The sequence below is a fragment of the Sus scrofa genome, chromosome 3 (genome assembly GCF_054392235.1).
Source record: "Sus scrofa isolate SSC_HxYL_T2T_F1_AM1 chromosome 3, Sscrofa_HxYL_maternal_Yorkshire_Landrace_v2.0, whole genome shotgun sequence".
NCBI lineage: Eukaryota > Metazoa > Chordata > Mammalia > Artiodactyla > Suidae > Sus > Sus scrofa.
In genome coordinates, this window is record NC_139385.1 from 52,249,622 (window position 1) to 52,265,288 (window position 15,667).

General features: G+C 49.7%; 1 long non-coding RNA gene across 2 annotated transcripts; it reads right to left on the reverse strand.

Annotated features, from left to right (window-relative positions):
- Positions 1 to 201: 201 nt before the first annotated feature.
- Positions 202 to 15,253, reverse strand: LOC146404619 (uncharacterized). Of its 2 annotated transcripts, none has more exons than XR_014841141.1 (2): positions 8,319 to 15,253; positions 202 to 3,492 (listed from the first exon to the last, which is right to left on the reverse strand). It is a non-coding gene; the product is annotated as an uncharacterized LOC146404619 (long non-coding RNA). The 2 variants fall into 2 exon arrangements; XR_014841142.1 differs by having other exon boundaries at positions 8,227 to 15,253.
- Between the last annotated feature and the right edge of the window lie 414 nt (positions 15,254 to 15,667).

Consider the following 15,667-nt stretch of genomic DNA (forward strand, 5'->3'; position numbering starts at 1 on the left):
TTTTTTTTTTTTTTGGTCTTTTGTCCTTTTAGGGCTGCACCCACTGCATATGGAGGTTCCTAGGCTAGGGTTTAGTTGGAGCTACAGCTGCTGGCCTTCACCACAGCCACAGCCACTTCAGATACAAGCTGCATCTGCAACTTACACTGTTGAGGAAATCGCAAAAACTGTGGCAACGGATGGAGACAAACAGCACTCGGAGATGTGGAAAAGCAAGTTTTATTCAGCACTGGTGCAGGCTCAGAGGAGTTACCTCCAATGTCTGAGCACCAGGTCTTTGTTCTCAGTAACTTTTATACACTACAAGTGTTTATTTTCCCTTGTAAGCATCCCGGACCTCCCCCATCCCCAAGCAGACAGTGTTCGTCCCTATGAAACTGAGCAAGCAAGGTTAAGGAAGCAGAACTGATAAGCAATGCTGGGTACCTGATTAGCAGGGCTGCTGGCCTGGATAGAGGGCACACAGTTGTTACATTATTACAAGAAGGGTGGCATAGTGATGAGCACAGCTGGAAAGTCTTGCAGCTGCCTTCTTAGCCAAGGAGGACGTTGTTCTTTTGTTAAAACTCCATTTCATTCCCCCCTCTTGATGTTCAGGGTGCATCTGCACCCTTTACAAATCATCATCAGTCATTACCCTTTGGTAGCCTCTAATACGTAGCCGGTGGGAGGCTGTTTTTCTTTCAAACATAGGTACAAGGCAGGGAACAAGTAGGCACCCTGCGAGTATAATGACTATTCTGACCATTGTCTTAATTCCTCCCAACCAAGAGAACCATTTACCAAAGAGACTGTCTGCATCCCATCCTTTCCAAGTTTGTACAGGTACATGGGTAGTTTAGTCACGCGGTCAGCAATTTCTTCTACCACCTTTCCAGTGTCATCTATTTGTAGACATCAATTACTTAAGTTAAATTTTCCACAAACCCCTCCTTCAGAAGCAAGTAAATAATCCAAGGCCAAGCGATTTTGGTAGATTGCACTGCGCATTTTAGTTTGTTGTTGCGCCAATATAGTCAAGGCCCTTGCAATGTCATTTTTTATAAGTTCCAAAACCGTCTGTAGTCTGATGATGTGGTTCAGCATATAGACAGGGGTGTGATATCCCCAAGAGCCATCCTTTGCCAAGGTGGCAGGTCCATAATATTGAATTATCCATTCTGGGGGCCATTCATCATCTTTCCAGTCTCCAATTTGAAGAGCCCTCCGGTGTCTCTGGGCACCCTGTGCCCTATATATAGGAACTCCCAGTTGTTCCCCTAGTGACAGTGGGAGCAGGAGGAAGGAAGGTCTGATTGTTCCCAGTACACATGTCCCAGCCCAATTTTAGGGGAGTATGGAATAGGCCATTTTTCCACAAATCCAATATAATCCCTTTGGTGTCTGCCACTGGATATTAGTACTGATATCTTCCCATGCTTGTCAAAGGTGTGAAAAGTTAGACAAGGGATTAGGCTTGGGCTCTGAGCGATTGGAGGATGACCACCATTGAGTCTTTTGGGCAGTCAGATTATAACACCTCAGGCCTAAACATGTTAAGCTTTTTACCAAAACATTAAACCGTCCTCCCCGCTCGCAAGACAATTTCTCCCTATAATAGCAGTTCTGAGGAGCCATACCCCATTGGTGAGTTGGGGGTATGCAGTCTCATTATGAGGCTCTAATGGGTCCAGTTCTCTGGCTTACCAAGGCCAGTGGTCTCCTGTGTTTGTTTCCCCGCATACATAACAAGAGGAGACCTTGAGAGTTTGTGCAATAGTTTCTGCCAGGGCTAAAAACAAGTTCTTAGTTGTGGCCGGAATGGGAGGTGGGGTGTTTCTTATCTCTTCATAAAAGGAATGAAAGACGCTGTGAGAGGCAGCTTGGAGTGCAAACGTGATTTTCTGGAAATGTAGCACAGCTCCAGGGTCAAGGCCTCTTCTGTCAATGCGAATGCTTATTTTGAAACCCTGTTTCCATTTGGGCTCACTGGAATTGAAAATAGTGAAATTAACTGGGTTACAAGTTTTAGTCTGGCAGTCTGGAGGGGCTGTACCCTTTTGAAGGACAGCTGTTTTGTCTCCCTTATTCCAGGTTGCCCAGGCCACACAGCTCCAGTAAGTGCATTCCAGGCAATCATTCCAGGTGGTCCCCCAGCACATATATTTATGTTGGAGCCTATATTTTCTTTTTCATGATGTGCTTCCACATGGTCTAGTAGAAGTCCATGACCCATTCATAGCTTCATAGGCATTGAAAAGTATTGACACTGGCCACTTGGGGTTGGTAATTTGGGTCCGATTAATTAGCTGCCCTGATTTATGAGAGCGCTGGACTTTTAACCATTCCTCGGTTGGTGAGTATCGTGGATCAAAGCAAGTATATTGGCCCCCCTGTTGACAGATAGAATAAGTGGTCCTGTTGTGAGTACAACTTCCATGAATTTCTCCGGAACAGGAGAAATGAGTGGAGTAAAGCAAAGTCCATGTAACCCCTTGATCTGATCGAGTCGCTTGAATGCACGGGTCACATGAGGACGTGGATCCTGACAGAACCAAAGGGGACCAGATTAACAGCAACAGGCAGCAAACATACATGTTGGTCATAAGATAACAGTATATGACAGTTAGAGAGTCTCTTGTGGAAGAGAGGTAAGGCAGTTTATTTTACCAGGCTGCTGATTCCTCAAGCTTCAGCCATGCGTTGACTGACCAGCTTCCGGTGTGGTCAGAGCAGGGCCTTGAGATCATCATCTCCTTCTCTGTATTGTCAGGCGAAGAGGTCTCTCCGGATCGAGGGCAGTCTCCCACTCTCCAAGGTCGTCAGCTGTGCCAGCTGGTTTTACTCTAGAATGATGGATCCAAGCATCTATTCCTGTTACTTTAAGAGCAGTGGGGGTGGTTAGAATTACAGTATAGGGGCCCTTCCATACCGGCCTCAAAGACTCCTTTTTCCAGTCCTTTATCCACACCTGGTCCCTCAGCTTGTGGGGGTGTACTGTTATACCTAAGGACACAGGTATTCTGTCTGTGACCCATCTATGTGTCTGAGAAATAGTGAGCCCCAGTCCTTGTAATTGTTTATGTAATTTCAAGTCTCCCAACTCCCTGGTGTTTTCTTTTAAACTGATTAGTGGAGGTGTCCTTTTATATAAGATTTCAAATGGCGAGAATCCTATTTCCGCTCGGGGTGAGCATCTCACTTTTAAGAGGGCCACCAGCAACATGTCTATCCAGGGCAAGCCAGTTTCCTGACATAACTTTGCCAGGGTCTGTTTAAGGGTTCAGTTCATGTGTTCTACTTTCCCTGAACTTTGAGGGTGATAAGCAGAGTGTAGTTTTCATCGGATCTGTAAAGCTTTTGCCACCTGTTGTACTGTTTTGGCCACAAATGTTGGTCCATTATCTGACCCGATGGTCAGAGGCCTTCCATATCTGGGAATAATGTCTCTCAGGAGTGTCTTGGTTACTTCCCTTGTCTTTTCAGTTCAGGTAGGGAAGGCATCTACCCATCCTGAAAAAGTATAGATAAAAACTAGTAAATATTTGTACCCCTTACTAGGGGTGACCTCAGTAAAGTCCACTTTCATATCTTCAAATGGGGACAGTCCACAGTGCTGTGCCCCAGCTGGTCTGTGGGGCCCCTGGTGGGCATTATTCTGTAAACAGGTTATGTATCTTTGGGAGACAGAGGAGCAGAGTGCAGGAAGAAGAGCAATGAGATAATACCGGCCCAGTAAGTTCTCTAAGGCAGTTTTGCCCATGTGGGTTAGTTCATGTTCTTGGCAGACTAGTTTGTAGGCCAGCTGTTCTGGAATGTAAACTCGGTGGTCCCGTGTGACCCACCACCCCGCTTTAGTTTTAGTTTTTCCTTTTTCCTTTATCCATTTTTTTTCTTCCGGAGAATATTTGGGGACAGCTGGCACTTCTGGGGCCAGCAAGACCTTAGGTTTGTCTGGCTGTTGTTCCCGGGCTGCCTGTCTGGCAGCTGCATCAGCACTATGGTTTTCTTTTGTCACTGGGTCATCCCTCTTTTGGTGGCCTTTACAGTGGCCTTTACAACTTCTTTAGGTTCCCATACTGTCTCTAGGAGCTTTAAGATTTTAGCCTGGTTTTTAATTCCTTTTCCTTTAGCAGTGAGGTGCCCTCTTTTTTTATATAAGGCTCCAGGGACATGTAAAGTTGCAAAGGCATATCGTGAGTCGGTATAGATATTAACTCGCTGGTCTTGGCTGAGTTCCAGTGTTCTGATTAAGGCCCATAATTCTGTTCTCTGTGCTGACCAGCCTTGAGGAAGCACCTCTGCTTCTATCACTTTTAAGTCAGATACCACAGCATATCCTGCCATCCTTTTTCCATCCTCCATAAAGCTGCTGCCATCAGTATATAAAACCAAGTCAGGATTTTGGACTGGTTTATCAGTCAAGTCAGGCCTGCTGGAAAATATCTCATCTAGTACCTCCAGGCAGTTATGGTCTGGGGGCCCCGCTTCATCTGGCAGAAAAGTGGCTGGGTTCAGAGTTCATACAACCTCCAGTTTTACCCGTGGATTTTTACATAGTAACCCTTGATATTGAGTCATTCGTGCATGTGTGAGCCAATGGTGGCCCCTGGTATCCATTAGGGTTACAACTGAGTGTGGGACTTTAACATTGAGGTTTTGTCCCAGGGTCAACTTGTCAGCCTCTCTTACCAACAAGGTGGTAGCTGCCAGCTCTCGGAGGCAGGGAGGCCATCCGGCAGCAACTGAGTCAATTTGTTTAGACAGATATGCCACTGGCCTCTGCCAAGGCCCAAATTCTTGAGTTAAGACTCCCAAAGCCATCCCATTTTTTTCATGAACAAAAAGGTTAAATTCTCTGGTTATATCAGGAAGTTCCAAGGCTGGAGCCTCAGTGAGTTTAGTTTTGATTGTCTGAAACGCTGTCTCCTGGCTTGGTCCCCATTTAAGGGGAGCCTTTTTTTTTTCCTTTTAGAGCCTCATACAGAGGCCTGGCCAGGTCTGAAAACCCGGGGATCCATATCCGGCAGAATCCTGCTGCCCCTAGGAACTCACGAACCTTCCGGCAGGTTGTAGGGACAGGAATGGCACAAACTGCCTGCTTTCTTTCAGTCCCCAGCATTCTTTGGTCCTGCATGATGTTGAAGCCCAGATACTTGACTTGTTTTTTGCAGATTTGTGCCTTTTTCTTTGATACCTGATAACCTGCCTCCCTCAGTAGGGAAAGGAGAGCTCTTGTTCCCTCTAGGCACTGAGCCTCTGTGGTGCCAGCTAGTAAGAGGTCGTCAACATACTGTAGCAAAACACAGCCCAGTTTTTGTCCAGGAAATTCAGCCAGGTCAGCAGCTAAGGCACCGCTAAAAAGAGTGGGAGAGTTTTTGAATCCTTGTGGGAGTCTAGTCCAGGTGAGCTGTTCCTTTGTCCCTGTGTGTGGATTTTCCCATTCAAAAGCAAACAAGGGCTGACTGGCAGGTGCCACCCGGAGGCAGAATAAAGCGTCTTTTAAGTCCAGGCAAGTAAACCACTTAGCAGTGGAGGGGATCAGCCCTAGCAGGGTATATGGGTTAGGGATGGAAGGGTGTAATGTGACTGTTGCTTTATTTATGTCTCTCAAGTCCTGTACTGGGTGGTAGTCCTGTGTTCCTGGTTTTTTCACTGGCAGTAAAGAGGTGTTCCAAGGGGACTGACATTTTATTAACAGTCCATGCTGAAGCAGCTGATCCAGGTGAACCTGGATTCCCAGTCGAGCTTCTCTGGGAATTGAGTATTGCCATAGCTTTACCGGTTGAGCTCCGGGTTTTAGATCAATTAAGACAGGAGCATGGCATTTTGTCAGTCCTGGTGGGTTTCCTTCAGCCCAAACCAATGGGTATTTAGTCTCTAGTTCTGGGGGAATGGTCCCCATTTCTGAAGGGGAAGAGTACAAGCGCCATTCCTCTTCCCTTTTTACAGCAAGAGCCATGATTAAAGGAGAGGGGGGTTCTGTCAATTTAAGTTGGGCCAATCCATCAGTAGAAAAGGAAATTTGTGCCCCCATTTTAGCCAGCAGGTCTCTTCCCATCAGGGGACTGGGCAGTCAGGCAGGTAAAGAAATTCATGTATTACTTCATGGCCTCCTAACCGACATCGTCGAGGACCGCAAAGGGCCTGTGTGTTTGGTTACCTGTGGCCCCAACAATGGTGGTTTCTTTCCCCGAGAGGGGAGCCACAGGCTGTGTAACCACAGAAAGTTCGGCACCTGTGTCAACCATAAAGTCTATGGAGTGGCCCCCTACTTGAATTCTGACCATAGGCTCTCGGGGGCCCAGTTGGAGAGAGCCTGGTCCCCCCTAATCAGACTCAGCTAGGCCGATCAGGTTGGTGCTGAATGGCTCAGATTGGTACTGGCTAGGTGGGGCCTTGGTCTTTTTCTCAGGACGGTTGGGGCATTCATTTTTTCAATGTCCCTTTTTTTTGCAGTAAGCACATTGGTCATGTTCCAGGGGACTCCTTTTCCCTGGCCTTGTGTCTTGTCCCCTACGGGGTGGTCCCACTGGGGGCACCGGTTTTGACAGGGCGGCTGCCAGAAGAGTCACTTTTTGTTTCATTCTCTTTTCTGCATCATGGCGGGCCACCTGGTCTCGGTTAATAAAAACCTTGTTGGCTATTTCCAACAGTTTAGTGGCATTCTCTCCTGCAAAGCCTTCTAATTTCTGTAGCTTTTTATGGATATCTGATTGGGCTTGTCCCACAAAGGCAGCATTTATCATCCATTGGTCCTCAGGGGCCTCGGGATTAAAAGGGGTGTAGGTTTGGAAAGCCTCACATAGTCTCTCATAGAATTTGGCTGGGCTTTCATTCGGCTCTTGTAGTATCTCACTGATCTTAGCTATATTAGTGGGCTTTTTAGCCCCAGATTTTGTCCCCTGTAGGAAGGCCTGTGGGTACCTCTCTAGGTTATGTTTTCCTTCCTCAGTGTCATAGTCCCCAGTGGGGGTTTTCTTCTGGGAAGGCTTCCCTCACCCAGTTTGCCAAGTCTGCTCAACCCCCCGCATTGGCCTGAAGCCATTTTTGGGCTTCTGTTACAATTCGCCAGTGCTCTTCAGTGTCAAATAGAGTAAAAAGGAGTTGCCGGCAGTCTATCCAGGTAGGACAGTGTGTCTGGAAAATGAATTCTAAGAGATCAATCAGCGCCTGAGGCTTTTCAGAATATGAGGGAGTATGGTGTTTCCAGTTGAGGAGATCGGCAGTGGAAAAGGGCTGGTAATAATAAAAACGTCCCCCCTCTTGTATGGTCCCATCGGGGGCGACTTGCTGTGGTCTCCGTGTTTCCTGTAAGGGCATTTGTAATGCTGGAGTGGCTGTTCCCTGAGCTGACCGGAGACGCCTGCTCATAGGTTCTGGAGAATCTGGCTGTGAGGGCGATATTGCCTCGGGAACTTCAGAAGCAGAAGGAGGAGGAGAAACAGAAGGCGGTGGGCTATCTGGCATCTGGGGAACTTTGGCTCCTGGAGGTGGGGCTGGCAGCACATAAGGTGGTGGCATAGGGGGCGAGTCCTCAGGTTCCCCTTGATAAATAGGTGGCACCTTCCTTTGAGACAAGGTTTTCTTCTTGGACTGCGCTACTAGCACCCTACACTCTCCCTGGTCTGTGGTGCAGAACCGAACCCATGGGGGCCTCAAATAGGCAATTTCCAACCATTGATCAATATATGGAAATTGGTCTGGGTGTCCAGGGTCTCCTGTTATAACATTATATACTGCTGTAACTGTGAACACATCTAAGGTCCCTTCTGGAGGCCAGCCAACACCAAAAGAGGGCCACTCTAGGGTACAGAGGGTACACAGTTTTCCAGGACTCAGCTTGACACCATAATCTCTAGAAAATACTTTCTTAAAATTCTTAACCATACACTCTAAGACAGTGGGCTTGGAAGCCGATTTACCCATTGTGTAAAGTCCCACCCTGTGATGGGACAAACAGGACAAGGCCTCAGGTAACAATCGCTTTGTCTGCCTGACGGCTCCCCCAGAGAAGATATTTCAGGCGCCTCTTAGCATAGGTGGGACTGTATAAACCCCAACGTCAGGATCCCCCTGAAGAGGGCCACCATAAGCCGTATGAGGTCGACACGGAACTGCAGGTTAGGACTCACTCTGGCTCCATAGTCCAAGGACGGTGGAGCACGGGCTCTCATTCTCTCCAGTCACTCACACACACACACCAGAATTGACAAGCCTCCCGATCCCAAGAGAGAAAACCCTGACCTGAGTGACCCTTTGGTCACTAAGAGGTGATCAGTCTCGCCTTCCGCCATATAGCAGGTCCAGACTTGGGCAGATGTCTCCGGGGCACTCACCAGTCTGACGTCCTGTCCAGGAACCTGTTTCCACTCTCCTTCCGAGTCCGTTTGGGAAGCGGTGTGGGCCAAGGCCAGCACGGCCCGAGTGAGGGTCTGGATCCGGCAAAAATGGCCAGTGCGTGCTATCCACCTGTCACCAGGCCGGCGACCGTGGCCTCCCCCAGTTCCTCGACAACGGTGGCACAAGAGGCCAGCTCGGTTTTCAGCTTCCCGGCCAACGCACCAAAATGTTGCGGAAACCGCAAAAACTGTGGCAACGGAAGGAGACAAACAGCACTCGGAGATATGGAAAAGCAAGGTTTATTCAGCACCGGTGCAGGCTCAGAGGAGTCACCTCCAATGTCTGAGCACCAGGTCTTTGTTCTCAGTAACTTTTATACACTACAAGTCTTGATTTTCCCATGTAAGCATCCCGGACCTCCCCCATTCCCAAGCAGACAGTGTTCGTCCCTAAGAAACTGAGCAAGCAAGGTTAAGGAAGCAGAACTGATAAGCAATGCTGGGTACCTGATTAGCAGGGCTGCTAGCTTGGACAGAGAGCACACAGTTGTTACATTATTACAAGAAGGGTGGCATAGTGATGAGCACAGCTGGAAAGGCTTACAGCTGCCTTCTAGGAAAAGGGAGGTTGTTCTTTAGTTAAAACTCAATTTCACCTTGAGCATAGTTTTCCATTGCAGAATGCAGCTTCCAGAAGTGAGTTTTGTGCCATTTCTGAGATAGGCCCTAGGACGGACCATCCCTAGCTGTCTAAGGGTTGGTTGCTGGGGCCTGGGCAAACAAGGCCTTTTCATGCCAAATCAGCCTTCTCCCTGAAGGAGAACACATTTGGGTTGCTTTCAAGCTGGGGAGACCAGCAGCCAAACAGCAGTGCCCACGGAGCCAGAGGCAGCCCGGACCCACCTTGGCCCTATGGGGAGCATAAGGCTAGGTGAGCAATAGGCAAGCGTTGCTTTCCTGAGCAAAGACGCATTGGGGCTGAGGTTTGTTCCTTGAGCACAGTTTTCCTTTGCAAAATGCAGCTTGCAGAAGCGAGTTTTGTGCCGTTTTGGAGCTAGGCCCTAGGAGGGTCCCTCCCTAGCTGGCTAAGTGTGGGTTGTTGGGGCCTGGGCAAACAAGGCCTTTTCTTGCCAAATCAGCCTTCTCCCTGACAGAGAACACTTTTGGAGTTGGCTTCATGTCCTGGAGACCAGCAGTCAAGCAGGAGTGCCCTCGGAGCCAGAGGCAGCCCAGACCCTCCTTGGCCCTAGGGGGAGCATAAGGTTAGGTGAGCAATAGGCAAGCGTTGCTTTCCTGAGCCAAGACGCATTTTGGCTGTGGTTTTTTCCCCGAGTATGTTTTAGTTTTGCAGAAGGTAACTCCCAGAAGTTTGTTTTGTGCCTTTTCTTAGATAGGCCCTAGGAGGGTCCCTACCTAGCTGGCTAAGGGTTGGCTGCTAGGGCCTGGGCAAACACGGCCTTTTCATGCCCAATCCGCCTTCTCTCTGAAGGAGAAAATGTTAGGAGTTGAGCTCAAACTCTGGAGACCAGCAGCCAAGCAACAGTGCCCACGGAGCAGAGGCAGCCCAGAGACTCCTTGCCCCAAGGGGTAGCACAGGGCTTGGTGAGAATTCGGCAAGCGTTGCTTTCCTGAGCAAAGATGCATTGGGGCTGAGGTTTGTTCCTGAGCACAGTTTTCCTTTGCAGAATGCAGCCTCCAGAAGCGGGTTTTGTGCCATTTCTGAGATAGGCCCTAGGAGGGTCCCTCCCTAGCTGGCTAAGGGTGGGTTGCTGGGGCCTGTGCAAACAAGGCCTTTTCATGCCCAATCTGTCTTCTCCCCCAAGGAGAACATGTTTGGAGTTGGTTTCTAGCTGCGGAGACCAGCAGCCAAGCAGCAGTGCCCACGGAGCCAGACCCTCCTTGATCCTATGGGGAGCATAGGGCTAGGTGAGCAATAGGCAAGCATTGCTTTCCTGAGCAAAGACGCATTGGGGCTGAGGTTTGTTCCTTGAGCACAGTTTTCCTTTGCAGAATGCAGCTTGCAGAAGCGAGTTTTGTGCCGTTTCTGAGATAGGCCCAAGACGGACCATACCTAGTTGGCTAAGTGTGGGTTGCTAGGGCCTGGGCAAAGAGGGCCTTTTCATGCCAAATCAGCCTTCTCCCTGAAGGAGATCACGTTTGGAGTTGGATTCAATCTTCGGAGGCCTGCAGCCAAACAGCAGTCCCCATGGAGCCAGAGGCAGCCCAGACCCTCCTTGGCCCTATGGGGAGCAGAGGGCTAGGTGAGCAATAGGCAAGTGTTGCTTTCCTGAACAAAGACGCATTGGGGCTGAGGTTTGTTCCGCAAGCACAGTTTTCCTTAGCAGAATGGAGCTTCCATTTTGACTTTTGTGTAGTTTCTGAGATAGGCCTTAGGTGGGTCCCTCTCTAGCTGGCAAATGGTGAGTGGCTGGGGCCTCTGCAAACAAGGGCTTTTCTTGCCAAATCAGCCTTCTCCCTGAAGGAGAACACGTTTGGAGTTGGTTTAAAGTTGCAGATACCAGGAGCCAAGCAGTAGTGCCCACAGAGCCAGAGGCAGCCCCGACCCTCCTTGGCCCTAGGGGGAGCAGAGGGCTAGGAGAGAATTAGGCAAGCGTTGCTTTCCTGAGCAAAGACGCCTTGGGCCTGAGGTTTGTTCCTTGAGCACAGTTTTCTTTTGCAGAATATAGCTTGCAGAAGCGAGTTTTGCACCTTTTCTGAGATAGGCCCTGGGAGGGTCCCTCCCTAGCTGGCTAAGGGTGGGTTGCTAGGGCCTGTGCAAACAGGCCTTTTCATGCCCAATCAGCCTTCTCGCTGAAGGAGAAAATGTTAGGAGTTGAGCTCAAACTCTGGAGACCAGCAGCCAAGCAACAGTGCCCACGGAGCAGAGGCAGCCCAGAGACTCCTTGCCCCAAGGGGTAGCATAGGGCTTGGTGAGAATTCGGCAAGCGTTGCTTTCCTGTGCAAAGACGCATTGGGGCTGAGGTTTGTTCCTTGAGCACAGTTTTCCTTTGCAGAATGCAGCTTGCAGAAGCGGGTTTTGTGCCATTTCTGAGATAGGCCCTAGGAGGGTCCCTCCCTAGCTGGCCAAGGGTGGGTTGATGGGGCCTGGGCAAACAAGGCCTTTTCATGCCAAATCAGCCTTCTCCATGAGAGAGAACACATTTGGAGTTGGTTTCATGTCCTGGAGACCAGCAGCCAAGCAGCAGTGCCCACGGAGCCAGAGGCAGCCCGGACCCACCTTGGCCCTATGGGGAGCATAAGGCTAGGTGAGCAATAGGCAAGCGTTGCTTTCCTGAGCAAAGACGCATTGGAGCTGAGGTTTGTTCCTTGAGCACAGTTTTCCTTTGCAGAATGCAGCCTCCAGAAGCGGGTTTTGTGCCATTTCTGAGATAGGCCCTAGGAGGGTCCCTCCCTAGCTGGCTAAGGGTGGTATTCTAGGTCGTGGGCAAAGAGGTCCTTTTCATGCCAAATCAGCCTTCTCCATGAGAGAGAACACATTTGGAGTTGGTTTCATGTCCTGGAGACCAGCAGCCAAGCAGCAGTGCCCACGGAGCCGGAGGCAGCCCAGACCCACCTTGGCCCTATGGGGGGCAGAGTGCTAGGTGAGTAATAGGCAAGCGTTGCTTTCCTGAGCAAAGATGCATTGGGGCTGTGGTTTTTACCCCAAGTAGTGTTTATCTTTGCAGAAGGCCGCTCCCAGAAGTTTGCTTTGTGCCTTTTCTGAGATAGGCTCAACATGCTGAGCTCTCTAGCTGGCCGAGGGTGGATTTCTGGGGCATGTGAAAACAAGACATTTTCCTGACAAATTAGACTTGAATAGGATGGAGATCACATTTGGGGTGAGTTTCAAGCTCAGGAGACCACCAGCAAAGCAGCAGGGCACAGGGAGCCAGAGGCAACCCAAAACTTGCTGGCGCTATGGATAGCATAGGGCTAGGTGAGAAAAAGGTAAGCGTTGCTTTCCTGAGCAAAGACGCATTGGGTCTGGGGTTTGTTCTCCGAGTAGGGTTTAACTTTGCAGAAGGCCGCTCCCCGTAGTTTGTTTTGTACCTTTTCGGAGATAGGCTCAACATGCTGAGCTCTTTATCTGGCTGAGAGTGGATTGCTGGGGCATGTGAAAACAAGGCATTTTCCTGAGAAATTAGACTTGAACATGAGTGAAGTCACTTTTGGAGGGGGTTTCAAGCTCAGGAGACCACCAGGAAAGCAACAGTGCCCACGGAGCCAGAAGCAGCCCAGACCCTGCTTGACCCTATGGATAGCATAGGGCTAGGTGAGAAAAAGGCAAGCGTTGCTTTCCTGAGGCAAGACGCATTGGGGCTGTGGTTTCTTCCCCAAGTAGGGTTTAACTTTGCAGAAGGCCGCTCCCAGAAGTTTGTTTTGTGCCTTTTCTGAGATAGACTCAACATGCTGAGCTCTCTAGCTGGCTGAGGGTGGATTGCTGGGGCCTGTGAAAACAAGGCGTGTTCCTGCCAAATTGGATTTGTCCATGAAGGAGACCATGTTTGGAGTGGGTTTCAATCTCAGGACACCCGCAGCCATTGATCAGTGCACAGGGAGCAAGAGGCAGCCCAGACCCTGCTTGGCAGTAGGGATGCCATAAGCCAAGGTGAGAAAAAGGCAAGCGTTGCTTTCCTCAGCCAAGAAGCATTGGGGCTGTGATTTGGTCCCCGACTAGAGTTTATATGTCCAGAATGACGCCTCCAGAAGCTAGTTTTGTGCCTTTTCTGAGATAGGCTCCATGTGCTGAGCTCACTTGCAGCCTAAGGGTGGATTGCTGGGGCCTGTGAAAACAAGGCACTTTCCTGCCAAATTAGACTTGTCAACGAAGGAGACCACATTTGGAGTTGGTTTCAAGCTCAGGAGAGACCCAGCCAAGCACCACTGCACAGGGAGCAAGAGACAGCTCAGACCCTGCTTGGCCTTAGGGATTGCATATGCCCAGGTGAAAAAAAGTCAAGCATTGCTATCCTGAACCGAGATGAATTGGGGCTGTGGTTTGTTCCCTGAGTAGAGTTTATGTTTCCAGAATGAAGCCTCCAGAAGCTGGTTTGGCGCCTTTTCTGAGATAGGCTCCATGTGCTGATCTCACTAGCTGGCTAAGGGGGGATTGCTGGGGCCTGTAAAACAAGGCATTTTCCTGCCAAATTAATCTTGTCCACAAAGGAGACCACATTTGGAGTCGGTTTTCAGCTCAGGAGAACCCCGGAAAGCACCCATGCACAGGGAGCAAGAGGCAGGCCACACCCTGCATGGCCTTAGGGATAGCATAGGGCTAGGGGAGCAAAAGGCAAGCTTTGCTTTCCTGAGGTAGGACGCTTTGCAGCTGTGGTTTGTTCCCCGAGTAGAGTTTATATTTCTAGAATGAAGCCTCCAGAAGCTAGTTTTGTGCCTTTACTGAGATAGGTTCCATGTGCTGAGCTCACTAGCTGGCTAAGGGTGGATTGCTGGGGCCTGTGAAAACAAGACACTTTCCTGCCAAAATAGACTTGTCCACGAAGGAGACCACGTTTGCAGTCAGTTTCAAGCTCAGGAGAGACCCAGCCAAGCACCATTGCACAGGGAGCAAGAGGCAGCCCAGACCCTGTGTGGCCCTAGGGATAGCATAGGCCTAGGTGAGAAAAAGCCAAGCGTTGCGTTCGTGAACCAAGACGCATTGGGGTTGTGGATTGTTCCCTGAGTAGAGTTTATGTTTCCAGAATGAAGCCTCCAGAAGCTAGTTTTGTGCCTTTTCTGAATAAGGCTCCATAAGTTGTACTCACTAGCTGGCTTAGGGTGGATTGCTGGGGCCTGTGAAAACAAGGCATTTTCATGCCAAATTATGTGTCCACCAAGGAGACCACTTTTAGTGTGGGTTTCTAATGAAGGAGACCACCAGCAATCCTCCAGGGCACAGTGAGCAAGGGTCTGCCCAGACCCTCCTTTGCCCTAGGCATACCAGAGGGTTAGGTGAGAAAAAGGCAAGCGTTGCTTTCCTGAGCAAACACGCTTTGGGGCTGTTGGCAGTTGCCTGAGTAGATTTGAGCTTTCCAGAATGCAGCTCCCAGAAGCTAGTTTTGGGCTGATTCTGAGATCGTCTGTGTCTAGTGCGACCTATCTAGCTAAATGTCCATTGCTGGAGAATGTGAAGAGAAGGCATTTTCATGCCACATCAGCCTTGTCCACGAAGGAGAACATGTTTGGAGTGGGTTTCTAATGAAGGAGACCACCAGCAATCCTCCAGGGCACAGAGAGCAAGGGGCCACCCAGACCCTCCTTTGCCCTATGCATAGCAGAGGGCTAGGTGAGAAAAAGGCAAGCGTTGCTTTCCTGAGCAAACACACATTGGGGCTGTGGATTGTTCCCCAAGTAGAGTTGAGCCTTCCAGAATGCAATTCCCAGAAGCTGGTTTTGGGCCATTTCTGAGATGGGCCCTAGGGGGCAGAGCTACCTAGCTAGCTAAGGGTCGCCTGCTAGGGTCTGTGAAAACGAGGCATTTTCATGCCACATCAGCCTTGTGCATGAAGAGGAACACTTTTGGAGTGGGTTTCAAGTTAAGGAGACCCCCTGCAAAACCCCAGGGCAAAGGGAGCAAGAGGCAGCCCTGACCCTCCTTTGCTGTATGTAGAGCATAGGGCTAGGTGAGAAAAAGGTAAGCATTGCTTTCTTGAGCAAACATACATTAGGACTGTTGGTTGTTCCCGAGGTAGAATTTACGTTTCCAGATTGCAGCTCCCAGAAGCTAGTTGTGTGCCTTTTTTTAGATTGGCCCTAGGTGCTGTTCTCCCAAGCTAGCTAAGGGTGGATTGCAGGAGAATGTGAACACAAGGCATTTTCATGCCACATCAGCCTTGTCCATTAAGGAGAACACGTTTGGAGTGGGTTTCAAGTGAAGGAGACCACCAGCAATCCACCAGGGCACGGGGAGCCTGAGGCAGCCGAGACCCTCCTTTGCCCTATGTAGAGCAGAGGGCTCAAGAGAAAAAGGCAAGCATTGCTTTCCTGAGCAAACACACATTGGGGCTGTTGGTTGTTCCCCGAGCAGAGTTTATGTTTCCAGAATGCAGCTCCCAGAAGATAGTCATGTGCCGTTTCTGAGATTGGCCCCAGGTGCTGTTCTCCCAAGCTAGCTAAGGGTGGATTGCAGGAGAATGTGAACACAAGGCATTTTCATGCCACATCAGCCCTGTCCATTAAGGAGAACACGTTTGGAGTGGGTTTCAAGTGAAGGAGACCACCAGAAAACCCCCAGTGCACAGGGAGCAAGAGGCAGCCCAGACCCTCCTTTGCCCTATGTAGAGCAATGGACTATGTGAGAAAAAGGCAAGCGTTGCATTCCCGAGCATACATGTATTGGGGCTGTTGGT